Source organism: Elgaria multicarinata, chromosome 8 (assembly GCF_023053635.1).
Source record: "Elgaria multicarinata webbii isolate HBS135686 ecotype San Diego chromosome 8, rElgMul1.1.pri, whole genome shotgun sequence".
Lineage (NCBI taxonomy): Eukaryota > Metazoa > Chordata > Lepidosauria > Squamata > Anguidae > Elgaria > Elgaria multicarinata.
The window spans coordinates 29,365,907-29,380,243 of NC_086178.1; the positions used below are offsets into that span (position 1 = coordinate 29,365,907).

At 41.2% G+C, this 14,337-nt stretch overlaps 1 protein-coding gene across 3 annotated transcripts in view; it reads left to right on the plus strand.

Annotated features, from left to right (window-relative positions):
- Window positions 1-5,310: 5,310 nt before the first annotated feature.
- VEPH1 (ventricular zone expressed PH domain containing 1) overlaps window positions 5,311-14,337 on the plus strand; it is a 156,625-nt gene continuing 147,598 nt past the window's right edge. For 2 of the 3 annotated variants that reach the window (XM_063132057.1, XM_063132059.1), the window contains exons 1-2: window positions 5,311-5,444; window positions 6,768-6,894. The gene's annotated coding sequence lies outside the window, so the exon portion shown is untranslated. Of the gene's footprint in view, window positions 5,445-5,579; window positions 5,660-6,767; window positions 6,895-14,337 lie in introns of those variants that run through there. The other variant, XM_063132058.1, reaches the window with a different exon arrangement.

Sequence of the window (14,337 nt, forward strand, 5' to 3'; positions counted from 1 at the left end):
CTGAGCGAAGGAAGATAGGTGCTTTTGAACTGTGGTGTTGGAGGAAAATTCTGAGAGTGCCGTGGACTGCAAGAAGATCAAACCAGTCCATACTCCAGGAAATAAAGCCAGACTGCTCACCTGAGGGAATGGTATTAAAGGCAAAACTGAAGTACTTTGGCCACATAATGAGAAGACAGGATACCCTGGAGAAGAGGCTGATGCTAGGGAAAGTGGAAGGCAAAAGGAAGAGGGGCCGACCAAGGGCAAGATGGATGGATGATATTCTGGAGGTGACAGACTTGACCTTGGGGGAGCTAGGGGTGGCGACAGCCGACAGAAAGCTCTGGCGTGGGCTGGTCCATGAAGTCACAAAGAGTCGGAAACGACTGAACAAATAAACAACAAAAAAACACCCACCTATATACCAAAAAAATGGCACTCATGGCAGCTTACAGGCACAATTAAAATTGATTAACACAATAAAACACTGCATTAAAATAAAATAAAGATAATAATTACTGGGGGGACCTCAAAAACAGCACCTAATGCAAATACCCACATACAGGCCAAACACCTTCTTGAATAAAGTGGTCTTTGCTGCTGGTGAAAGGACAGCAGACAGGGAGCAAACCTACGCTCCCTTGGGAAGGAATTTTACAGCCTGGGAGAGGCCACCAAAAGGCCCTCTCTTGGGTCACCACCAAACACCTCTCTGAAGTTGGAGGTCTCAAAAGAAGGGCCTCTCCAGATGATCTTAGGAACCAGGCAGGTTTGTATGTGAGAAGGCAGCCTTTCAGGTAGCTGGTCCCAATCATATAGGGCTTTATAAGTCATAACCAGCACTTTGAATTCCGTCTGGAAACAGAGCAGTAACCAGTGAAGTTGTTGTAACAAGGGAGTCATGTGCTTCCTGTAACCAGCCCCAGTCAATACTCTATCCACAGCATTCTGGACCAGTAGAAGTTTCTGGACAGTTTTCAACGTCAGCCCCATGCAGAGCACCTTACAGTAGTCCAAACAGGATGTAACTAAACTATGCATGACTGTGGACATCTCTAGGAATGGACGCAGTTCACACACTAGCCTCAGCTGTGAAACTCACTCATGGCCACTACCAAGACCTGGGCAAAAGTGCCAAGTCCAAGAGTATACCCAAACTGCAAGCCAAAGGCTTCAAGGGGAATGTAACCCCATCCAGCACAGGAGAAACCACCCCTCCAAGAAGGACCAGACCCACCATATAACAGTGCCTCCCAGTCCCACCCCAGACAGACACCTCAGAAGGATATTAAAAGTGGTATTAAAAGTCACTGAAAGGTCAAGTAGAAGTAGCAGAGACACACTCCTGCTGAGCATTTCCTGGTATAGATTGTCCACCAAGGTGATCAAACCAGTCTCTGTCCCATAACCAGGCCTGAAGTGTGATTAAAATGGATTTAGATAATCTGTCTCATCTAGAAATCCCTGGAACTGGGAGTCTACAGATTACAGTTTTCATTGCATTCCATAGCAGAGCTGGCAATACGTTTAGTAAATTATTGCAGCTGAGCTATGAGGGAACAGGGAATTATGGTGGCAGATTATGTCAGCATCCCTGATAATAATAAAAAAGTGCCAGTGCCTTGTCCCTGCAAGCCCTGGCCTCACTGCAACACTGTTTTCCTCATAGGGAAAGCTCTTTGATGCTTTCGGTTTCCCTTTTTAGTAACTTTCCCAGCTCTATGATATCCTTTCTGAGATGGGAGGACTCATTTAGTTTATTTTCTTTATCCATAAGACATTGCAAATCCATCATAAAACAAATATTTTAAGTTTAATATGCCAAAACTATATAGCTAGTACACACAGCGCAAGTGATTTATTAGTCCTATCCAACTAGGTATAAGGAAACGTTTCAGAATCTTAATGTTCTCGATATTGAACATCTCAGCAGCATGCATTAATGTACATGGATTGTTCCCTTATTTTGCTAGTTGCTCAGGCAAAGGATGCAACAGACCAAGTAATTATTATAATTTGCCTGCTAGCAAGTATTCTAATTTGTGAGCAGTGGAAACAAAAGAGATACTGTAAAAGAAATGGGGCCAAGGGACTGTGCCCTAATCTACACTAAGCAGGATATTGCACTATGAAAGTGGTATATAAAAGGCAGGAGCCACACCAAGCAGGATATAGCACTATGAAAGCGGTATATGGTATGTGTCAATGGACCCCAACAGTTGTCAGTGCATTTCATTACTGCTATAAAGGAGTAGTGTAGCTCCTGCCTTTTATATACTTCTTTCATACCACTTTCATAGTGCAGTATCCTGCTTGGTGTAGATTAGCCCTGTGTCTATGAGCTCCATCAGATCGCAGGTTCTTCTCACGACATCGTCTGCCTTCTGTGCACCTCCTGTCGCTTCTAGCCTTCTTTGCATGACAATAAAATACCCCACTAAGTCTGACTTATTTTTTGAGATGAAAGTTGCCGCTATCTCCTGCTGTGTGCAGGAGAAGCAGCGGAATCAAAACAGCCCACTGAATAGGCCACATGCAAGTTGTTTACTTCCTCTTTCAAAAGAGGAAGCAATGAGGGATAAATGCGCAGGCGGAGAAGTGATGGTAAGCAAATGCAATTTGCCCCTGTGTGATGGCACTCTGTCTAGCCTAAATAGACACCATCCAACCGATGTTAAGCACTTTCAAGCACTGACTCATGACCTAAACAACAAACTAAGGGCTAACCTTGATGTGACATTATTTGTGTGAAATCAATTAACAAGCACGTTTTTTTAAAAATAGCATTTGTGCAGAGTGTGAGGGAGTATTGAGACTGCAAGGGGTGAGGAAGAAGAGTTTAAATGTTTCCCCTGATAAAGGTTGTCCCTCCCCCTGCTCCTGGAGCTGCTATTTCTTAATACTTACAGTAATAAAAAAAAAAATGAATCAAGAAGAGAATTGGTTTCCATTGCTTTTGGAGGCTCTAGCTTTTCTATCAGAAACAAAAGAAAACAATAGGTTGAAACTAGACTGCATTAGTTACTCTTTAGTCCCACTAAAAACAGTAGGCCTTAAATTAGACAGTTAGGCCACAGCTAGACCTAGGGGTCTACTGGGATGGAGGGGTGAAGATCTCGGAATATGTTTATCGCAAGATCTCCTCTTCCGTTTACACGCGGCGCGCGACGACCTCGGTGGGCGAGGACATCGCGGCCACCATTTTAATTTTTTTCTTAAAGAAGAAGAGTGCACAAATGCTTGTGCGCAGAATAGTAGGGTTTTTTTTAAAAAAAATTAACTTAATTTCCCCCTTCCCCCCCACCCCACCCCCGATGGGTGCAGGTCCCGGCTCCTTGCAAGGAACTGTGAGGAACCGGGACAACCCGCGATGCCTGCCCACATGTTCCACGGTTTTGGGATCAACTCAAGACAGTGGGAAAACCAGGCTCAAAGGGGAGGGCGAGATCCCAAGGCAAGGGACAGGATCCCCTGTGTGTCATGTGGATGCACAGGGACAATCCTTGGGATCACCCCGGGATTTCACCCCATCTAGCTAAGGCCTTAGTCTGGATCCAACCCAATACTTTGGAGAGCCGCATACCATTTCTCCCTGCCCCCCTTAATTTGAGGAACTCAGTTCCTATACCTGCATGCCTTGAGTATATTTACCTTCTTCTTGTTTTCTATTTTGGTAGCAAAATGTATTGTTTGATGACTGCAGGCTTCTTAATATGTGGAACAAATAAGAAAGCAAAATGGAGAGGACAAATGCTAATGAGGAGGCATGGCAGGGAAATTCAGGTGGCCCAAATTACGGCTCAGCTCCAAAAATTGGGGGGGATGGGGGAGGGCTTTGAGAGGGTGGCTAAGTGTCCTATTTTACAAAGGCGAATGATCTGTTTGAAGGTCTCCTCTATTTGAAGGGCAGTCCAGTCCAAGTCAGATTTAAAGAGAAAAGGACCATGAGAAACCATAAGAGGGAGAAAATGTCTTCAAGTTGCCCATCAGCAGTTAGCACCTGAACAGCAGACTGAGAAGGCACACAGGTCACCTGGGCACTGTCTACATGCGGGGAAAGTCCCATGGTGGCTGTGGATCTGTGCCCTCTTGGTTGGACACTGTTGGAGCAGGATCGTAGCCACCACAGGGCTTCTCGACAATGGTGTGTTTTGAAAAAGTCAGGGATTTACCCCAACTTTTTCAAAGGAAACAATGTCAACATGTTGCTTCCGCCATGTAACATCGCTCCTTGGCCAATACGGGGCCCACCTGGGGGCAGAGCCTGGTGGAAGGCAATGAGCAATTGGTCCCGTTCCACCAGGAGGAGGGCGGGGGACGGTTCCGGGACCTGGATGGCTGCTCAGAAACCCAGCGCTCCCTCCTCGTTGTCGGAATTAGCTCCAGGAGAAAGAAAACATGGGATTGAGGAGGGGGGCAGCACCAACCTGGTGCCGTGAAGGCAGACCCCTGGTCACACTATGGTAGACATATTGTATTTCTATCTGAATTATAGTAATTCTTTCTATATTTGCATCTGTACATATTAATGAGAATATGCAAATCTGGGTCTTTTGGGGGAAGTGCATTTCATCTTTTTTGGCCTTGCATAACCAAGGGCTTGGTGCAAGGCACACACAGTCAGCCCATTAACCTTAAAGAGGTAATGCATACTCATACTGTCTCTGACCTCATGCATGTATATTCCTAGATACTGCCTTTGATCTTCTTGGATGCCCCAATCTTTCTATCTTCTGGAGCCAGCCCTATTAGACCTATTTAGATCATGGAAATTACAGTTTATCATATTCAGGGAACAAGTGTTTCCGTAAAACCATTTTTTAAAAATTATTTTTAAAGGGTGTTTTTTTTTTTGGTGCAATACTGGTTAGTATTTGTGTGTGTGTGTGTGTGTGTGGCCTCTCCACCTTCTTCTTAAAATGACTCCTAACTTTCCTTTTCTTGATAAGAGGACCTATGACGTATATTAACTTCTAAATGCTCTTTGCTACATTTAGCAGTTTATTCATTAACTGAACAGAGAACCCTTTCAGAAAATGTTTTTTTTTTTAAAAAAAAATCGATACTATGCTAAAAATCTATTATAACTCTGGTGATTAAAAATTTGAAAATCAACATCATTGTTTTTTTGTTTCTTACTTCTTTTTTTTCTTCTTCACCCAGGCCGCAAGTTTTGCAACCAATTAATCTGCTTTTCGAGTGGCAGAGTTAGGGGGAAATAGAGAGAAGATATTTGTTTGCTTGATTCCACATGACAACTCCAGGGTAACTGAATAGACTGTACGGTTGGTTTGACAAGGGAGAACACTCAGCCAGCAGCCTCACATACCAGAGGCAGGGGGTTGGCAGGGGGGACTCTGACAGTTGTAATGGATTTTATCAGAATTTCTCCAAAGGCCGACTATTTTGTCTTCAATTATTAATGCTTTTCTGAGGGGTTTCCCTCCCTCCCTTTCTGTGAGGTAATGAATAACGATAAACTTAAACCAATATGCATTCATATTTGCTTTTTCAGGAATGAATAATTAATTGGGTGCATGAGGGGGAGAATGGCTGCATGTCAAAACACCGGAGTTGGTTTCTGAAGCGGCATAAAACGTAACCTTAAAAGTTGTCGCGGTTTGGGAGATTGCATTAGACATGGATGTGCTACAGACGTCTGAATTTGCTGCATTACGTGTGTGATTACTATTTTATAGGGTGGGTGGGTGAATATGTTGTAAATTAGTTTGCCATGCTACTGAAAGCAGCAGCAGAAGCTTCTGTTTGGATCTTGGTGTTTCGTGATATGTGTATGTGTATATAAATTTTTCATTGTTCTTAATTTCTCTTCAAGGCTCCAGGATGTCATATCTCTTACCACCTTTGTTTACAAAGTTCTCTACCATTGTGGCATTCATTTGGGAACCACTTCAGCTCAGGAGAACAAAAATATCGTTGTCTTGTTGCACAATTTCTTTAATAGATGCCCAGTTAACTGTTACTGAGACTGAACTAAAGAGCACTGAGGGAACGCTTTGTTGTTGTGCTCACTGTGGATTCTAAGGGTCACAGTCAATTGATTTTGATATTTTGAGTTGAACTCTCAGATTCTTCTGAATTCTAGCTTCTCTGGGATGCTTCATTCAAATCTGCCGGTTTGTCTCCTAGTTTGAGCAGAGATTAAGTTTTGCAATATGGCTGTAACATGTGTAAAACTGTTTTTGCTCACCCAAAGACGAATGCACTGAATTTTATGAAAAGAAATAATATCTAACCAGTAGTATTCTATGCATGTTTATTCAGATTAAATCCCACTGTGAGTTACATGGAGTTCAATTAGACTTACTCCTGGTATAGTGTGCCCAGGATTGTAACCTTGTTTACCTTGAGGTGAAGTCCCTGTGCTGAAATACTGCAAAATGAAAAAGTATAAAATATAATTGTGCTATTCAACCCCTCCATTGCCACCCGTCACACTTGAATTCAATAGAACAACAGCACGTGGAAGTTGTCCATAACTGGTCCCTTGTGTGGGCCCTCTTTTTGTTTTAATGATTAAAAAACTCAGTTGTATGCATATTTTTGCTTCTTTTTCTGTGTATGTAAATATCTGGCTGTATAACTATAATTCTCCATCTATTTATATACTGAAAAATATGAAGAATTGTTTTCATTTTAACAAAGCTGGGTCAAGTTTATATTTTGTTGTTCAGGAAGAAAAAACTATATTCTTGTTCTAAGCATTATCTAGATTATGCATCCACATTTTAATGGTTTGTTTTTTTTCCCCTATAATTGATCAGTGTTACAAAGCTGGAATCTACAACAGAAAATTTTCGTTAGACTCAATGAGTCCTTTTATTCTTGTGAAAAAGGTATCCTGTCACTGACACACCACTGGAAACTTAAGCTGGATAATTCAGAAAAAAGGTAGGTCAACCAACCAATATTTATACTGGCCCAACCAGTAAAATTGTATATTGTCATGTAACCAATATTGCAGTCTGTAAAGATGGTAAAATATATATTTTGTAGGCTGTGCTTCTGACTTGCTTGGTTCTATACTGGCCCCACCATTTCTGCCCATGTCTGTCCCTGGAATCCAGTATTTTTGAAAGCAAACATTTTTAGCTTATTTGTTTTATCTAAAAATGGGTAGCTTATAAGAATTAAAAACAAATAGTAAGATCAAAATACAGTAATAAAGAAATATTAAAAACAACTAAAATTAAAGACACGAAAAGACTTCACAAAAGAACAAAAATTCAACTTGGACTAAAGTCCTGGTGAAACAAGATTTCACTGAAAGACCTGGAAAGAAGGGCCTTCCGAGGGGTGTTAGTTCCACTATCTGTGCACCACAGCTGCAAAAGTCCTTGCGAGACTTCCTGGATGAGGCGTCTGACTTTTTGTGAGACTTTTTGCAAGAGGTGGGCAAGCCAGGCCACGGAATGGACCACTGCGTCCTGTATGATCCTGTTCAGGCAAACAGCTGGAACAGGAGGCAGTGGGACTGAGCTAAGTGAGCCGCTGGCTGCTCAGGTGGGCAGCCTGGGTGGGCGGGAGGCATGCAGGTGAGCAGCAAGACCAAGAGGTAGCTGCTTGCTTGGGCGCATCCCAGCTACCAGGGCTGTTTGCTTGGGCAGCCAGCACTGGCTGCGCTCACTGCTTCTTCATCCCGCTGGCCATGAGCATGTGGCCAGCAGTCCCAGGGGGCGGGGGGCAGGCCTGCCGACTTCCCAAACAAGCAGTCCAGGTGGGTAGGAGCTGCCCAGCAGGCCTGCAGGAGTGGCTGTTGGGCCTGCTGGCTGCTTGAAGGTTGACAACAGGACCAAGAAGCAGTGAGTGCATCCATGGGTGTGACCACACCGCTCCCACCGCTCTTCCCAATTTTTGCCACCTGATGCACCCATATCAGGCTGCTTCAGGGAAGGCTGGCCCTCCTGTTCAGACAACACGCGAAACCATGGTTAGGTTGCTAATCCTTTTGTAGCAAATGGTTAGTGAGCATGTTTAAACCATGGTTATGTAGCCACCATGTTATGAATGGTTCACACGACACGCTAAGTCATGACACCCTAAGCCTTAATGTTTAGCTCAAAATGCTTAACCGTTGTGGTTTAGTGTGTCATCTGAATAGGGTCTATACTATATACTAAACTACACTACACTACATCTCTATATTGTTTTGGGCAATAAATTCTTTTTCTCTTCAAAATATAGTAAGTAATCTATTAAGACTTTCCATTTTAGCATTGTCCCATTTCATGGAGAGTTGTAGCTGAAAATAGCATGGCCACTTTTCACAACACCAAAAACTGTTACACTGTTGATAGACAGCATCCAGGTCCTGCTTTCCCTTCTTATTTTTCTTTATATTTAAACCAGACTTGGACTGGACACCCTTTCAAATAGAGGACCCCTTCAAATAGAGGACAGTCCTTTGTAAATTGGGACACATGGGCATCTTAGAAGAATATGATGTTATTTGTATAAAAAGCCATATAGATACAATCCTAGACATTTATGTAGAAGTAAGTCCCATTGAAATCAATAGGTCTTACTTCTGTGTAGACATACACAGGATTGCAGAGTTAGAGTGCATGACTTTATTAACTATAAGCAGCCTGAATATATGAGCTCAGATGTGAATTTACAAATCTGCAGAAGAACTTGCTATTTAATAACTTCCCGGAATACTTCTGTTGCAATAGGCATCTTGGCTTGGTCATGCCATCCATGGGCTTTTTTCGTTGAAATGAAGGGCAGAAGCCTGTCCTGATAGAAAGAGACTGGGAGGCATGTAAGAAACAATGCCTGTTTTGTGGGAAGAGTTTCAATGTATGCGTCTGATCCCATGGGAACTGCAGCAGACCATACATGCTTTGTGAAAAAGATGCTCTTTCAAAAAAATCTTTAATCCTTTTGTTTCACTGAATAACAAACCTATGAACATTGTTGAAAAGTTACCAAGGAGATTCTATTAACTCTACAACAATAAAAATACCCTCTGATGCTGCGAAAATGTAACTCCAAATATATATTTCCAAATTATGTGACTACTATTGATCTAGATGATAAAGATGATAAATGTATTATAACAAAAGAGATGATGAAAATAATATACTTTGTATTATTCAAAAATGAGCTTCTGGTACTCAAAACTAAGGCTTGCCAAATGTCTGAGGGAACATATGCATTTAAGACAGTCTAATTTAATAGATTGAAGTTGGCTTTAAGCAAAGTATTCAGCATAAACATAATTGCAGTTGGGGGAGAAATTTGTTCAATTCGCATTTTAATACAAACTTATCTAATTCTGCACCTTCAAACCACTATGTGAACTGAAACTGAGTTACCCTTTGAAATTCACACTTCTCCAGGTTTTGCAGTGGAGTGCTTCAATCAAATGAATATAAAAGGCATAAATTTGGAGAAATAATTTCAAAAATTATTGACGGCTATGGGGCGGTATATAAATGTAATAAATAAATAAATAAATAAAATATACTAGGAAAAATGCCTGCAAAAATGTGTATATTGGCAAAAATGCATACAAAAATGCATGCATTAGGACAAATCTGCAGAAAAATCCTTGTGAATTTTCATGCAAACTTTTTAAAAAAATCTCAACATTCGAAATGAACTGAGTTTACAACTGGAGAAAAATAGAAAGTGAGAAAAACAAAATCGACAGATTTGTCCATCCCTAGTTCCTGTATTTCTGAATCTAGATTTAAATATCTGTTTTCAACATCAGGTAAAATAAGCCATAAGGTGAGACTCTATTGTGTTGTGTTTCATTCATTGCACTATCTGGAAACTCCTTTTTTCCTCGGTCAGTATTTGTAGCCAATAGCTGTGCTGTCTTTGGGCCAAAAGTTCTTCATGTAATATTTGTTGTTGTTGCTTTTTAGGCACAGACCTAAAAGCCAGTTTTTGGACTCTCGCAAGATAAGAGTGTGGCCCAAAACATTCACTTTGCCTAATTTGGGACCAAGAATGCTCAAAAACTTTTTGGAAAAAATCCAAAATGTAATGAAATAATTAGTGGAAGCATCATGTTTGAAAGGCAGAATATGGGGCATAAACTGCGCATAAACTGTGCATAACACTGGTGGGGAAAAATACTTGGATCTCTACTCTTTCACCTGCAGAAATTAGTTCTACTGTTTCCACTTTTTCCTCCTTCCACTGCAGCCCCTCATACCAAACCTTTTTAAAATTTTATTTATTTCTGTCCCGCTTTTTGGCTCAGGCTCTCACAACGTGGCTTTCAATAACAATGGTTAAAGCAGTACAACTGCTACCCCAGCCTTCCCCCAACCTGGTGCCATCCAGATGTTTTGGGCTGCAACTCCCATCAGTATCATCAATGGTCAAGGATGGGAGTTGAAATCCAAAATTTCTGGTAAACACTGGGTTGGGGAATGCTGTCTTGCTCTCAGGAATAACTTTTCAGGGAGTGCGGTTGGCTTTAGTAAAGCGGAGAAGAAGGGAAAGCCGGTTGCATGAGAAGTTCTTGCATTTGTTAGTGTTCAAAACATAGCCACTAGGCTACTAACTACTTAACGATTACTTGCTTCCAGTCTATATCCAAGCACTATGCATGGTGGTGTTGCTTACCTTTCAAGACCTATTCTCCTTCATCAACCTGCCAATACGTTTAAGACAGCTGACCCCAACCTGGTACTGCCCTGGTCAGGGTTGGAGCATTCTGCTGCAATGTTGCCTCCCTGCCCCTGCCCCCGCCTCCATGCATTCATATCTACACATCATTCTTAGTGAAACATATTTCTGTAAGACATGCCTAGGTTTGCATTGTGAAAACAGGTCCTGTTTTAGTATTTCAAGGAGGATTTGTTCTCATTTGCAACGTAAGTCAAAAATATGTCAAAGCTGACTACTGCATGCTATTGATATATAACTATTGGTTAGTAATTTGGTCCAAAGGGAAAGGTATGTGCACGTGTCAGTACTCATAGTAGTCTTACATATGGCTCCTACTGGTTTTTCATCCAAGGGACTGAACAGGTTCGTACTGAGTTAATTTCAGCAATGTTAACCTGGAGAATCCACCTCACCTTTAACTTGACTGCTTGGGACAGCAGTTGTTGAGGGCCAGAAATTTTGCATCATTAGCAAAGGTCTTACCTTGCCTTATATCTATGGTGAAGCACAGGTTGGAGAGGCATCTTTTAATCATTTTGACAAGGGTGCCAGAAACCTGATGCTTAAAAAGGCAGTCAGAAATCGATAGATATGATGCATTCAACTCTTGTGCAAGGGATTGGATTGGATGGCCTTTAAGTTTCCCTCAAACTTGAGGTTGCTTCCCTCTCTCCTGAACAGTCCTAGGCACCATCCTTTAGCATCACTAGGCACCAGGATTTGTGAAATAAAAAGTTGGCAATCTTTAGTTTTAACTGTATTTTAACTGTTTTAACTGTATTTTAACTGTATCTATTGCTTTTATATATTGTTTTAACTTGGATCATGGTTTAATTTGATTTTAACTGTGTATATTTATTGTTTTATACTGTATGTTTTTATCTGTACACTGCCCTGAGATCTTAGTGATATAGGACGGGATACAAATATTTTAAATAAATAAATAAATAGTCAGTACCATATTAGTAGGTGCATTCCTATGCATGTTTAGACCAAAACACACACACACACACACACACACACACACACACACACACCACACAACCCCCAGGGTTCCTCTAGTTAGCCATGCTGGTTGGTGTATGCTGGGAATTGTATGGCCTTTTTTCTGTCTATATATGCATATGATTGCTCCCTTTTGCTATAGCCAGAACAAGCAAGAAGGGTTCTGGGAAATGAGAATAACCCACAACTTTGGAAATCTCTACACTGCATATCTATATTTGTTTGAGATGAGGACAGGATCTACACTACTGATTTAGAACGGTATTGACAACTGTTGGGGCCCATGACACATTCCATATACCATTTTCAAACCTCTTTTAAAGAGTTATATCCTGATTGGTGTAGAGCTGCCTCAATTTATTGCCATGGCTTGTCCCCAAGAATCCAGGGAATTGTAATTTGATAAGGGCATTGAGAATTCTCTTTTAGAGATCTGGAGCCATTCTCCTCACTGAACTACAGTTCCCAGGATCTCCTGGTATGATTGAACCTCCTGAACATGCAGGAGGTTGAATCAATCCCCTGGAATGATTGAACCTCCTGAAATCTACAGGGAAGAGATCCGCTCAGTTGCATATACGTGATGAAATATCCAAGCACACAAAGGTACAGAGGAGGTATTTATGATAAACAGACCTAGAAGTCTATGGACAGCTTCAGGCCCACTTTGTATTCATGAGCAGTTTGGAGAAAGAATGTCTTCTCCATAGTGCTTTCATTCATTTGCTCTCTTTAAAGAACCAAACACACACACACACACCTTTGCAAACTCACTGGGGTCTCTTCCCAGGAGAGGATAGTTTTCCACCAAGAGAGAGCTCTCTTTTATCCACTAAAAACAACAGGCACTCAAGTTGAACAGGATTTTTTTATTATTATTTTTTTTTTGGTATTTTGTTCCATGAACAGAGGCTTTCATTCAGAGATAAGGCCACTCTGCTTTTAGGCTTTTTCTGGTCACCTGACCAAGCCCTTGGTAACTTTTAGGCTGCTTTAGTCTGCATTCCACAAATTCCTTATTCCTGGCCCTGCAATTAACAGCTTCAGGTTCACTGTGTTAACTGTAGATTCCATAACTTTCCACTTGTTGTGCCCCTTGGATGCTGGGCTGTTGCAACAAACAGGCAAAGCTGCACATCAACCCTGAGTCTCAAAATCCACCGCTTGGTAGCTGCAAAACAAAATTTTAAAAAAACCCAAAACACCTGTGAATGTCGTTATGGAGTCATGAGCAGGTAAAGCAATGGCTTGTATTTGTGCGTACTTGTGTGAGGTTCCTTTCTAAAGCAAAATCAGCAATACTGAAAGGGCACCTCTGTTTCGAACCTGGTTATTCTCATACCATGAGAATTGTACAGATTTCATGGTACTCTTTCATTTCAACTGTATCCGACCTACAGGTCAGAGAACCTAGACTGTCAATGTGGTTTTGACTTACTACCTGACTTGTGTTTGATTGCTAGACTGTGTTTGTTACAACCAAGCTGCATAATCATTTGCGGATAACTCTTTGATGTTAGTTTTTTTAATGGGACATGGGAAAGGATGACAAATGTCTATGTTATGGGAGGAAAAATAATATATGTTTTCCATGTTGTTTTAGACAGAGGCATTTCTTGACACCATGCTGTATTGTCCTCTGCATGGATTTTAAATAGTTTGAACAGACAAGGAATGGTATGAAAACAGTGCCATTGAGATGAATGGATGGAGCTGGTTCAGTGGGAACTATTTCACTGTCACAGCTTTACACTTAAACCTCAAACGGACATTTCAGCTGAGATACTGTTTGGATGTTTTTAGTGTGTCACTATGGAAAAGACATCTGGGAGTGCCTTTTGAGCTTAGTTTCAGTGATTTACATACCAGGACTGAAGGGCATTGACAGTGGAATGTACACTGGAGGTGACCTGTTCATACTGCATACTTATCAGAATTTATAGAAATGTAAAACTGATGTGGCCTGTTTCCTTTAAAAATAATAATAACAATGTAAGCATATGCATAGTATCTGCCCTGCACAAGAAAGTGAATGTGGAAAGTTTGATAGCATTTTTTTTAAAAAATTACTTTGTGCTTCCATGTGCAATGCTACCAAACAGCTGTATTTCCTTAGCAGAATAAAAGAGGAGTATAACAGTATAATAAGATGTTGCATCATACTTTGGATATTCATAGTAAGAACACCATACAGATTAAAAATAGATCAACAGAAAGGTGCAGACATAAGAATGTGTAACACAATTCTTTTCTTTTACCTCTACAACTTCATTAGTGGGCACAAGGCAACAGAAAAGTCTGAGATAGTGCCTTGCTATCAATCCCTTGTGTCTTGGTGTCCACTGAACCAGACAGTAGCAGTCTATTTTGGAGAGGTGGGAGTTGTAGCCCTGATTATCTGTCATAATACCTAGTCTCCCTGCCTGTGGCACCTATGGCACACTACGCAATTATGTGTGAAAAATGGCATTGCAAGGGGTTGAATGCATAGAATGCATAGAGGTCAATGTTAATTTATGTTGTGTCCTGTGACACCTGTGTGCATTAGACGGTTATCATTACTGAGGTCTGGTTCATCATACATCCAGGTTGTGAATCCAGCAGTGATCCTACACTCATCCTGGAATTGTGTGGGCAACTGTAAGGTCACTTCCAGGTTGTGAATCCAGCAGTGATCCTACACTCATCCTGGAATTG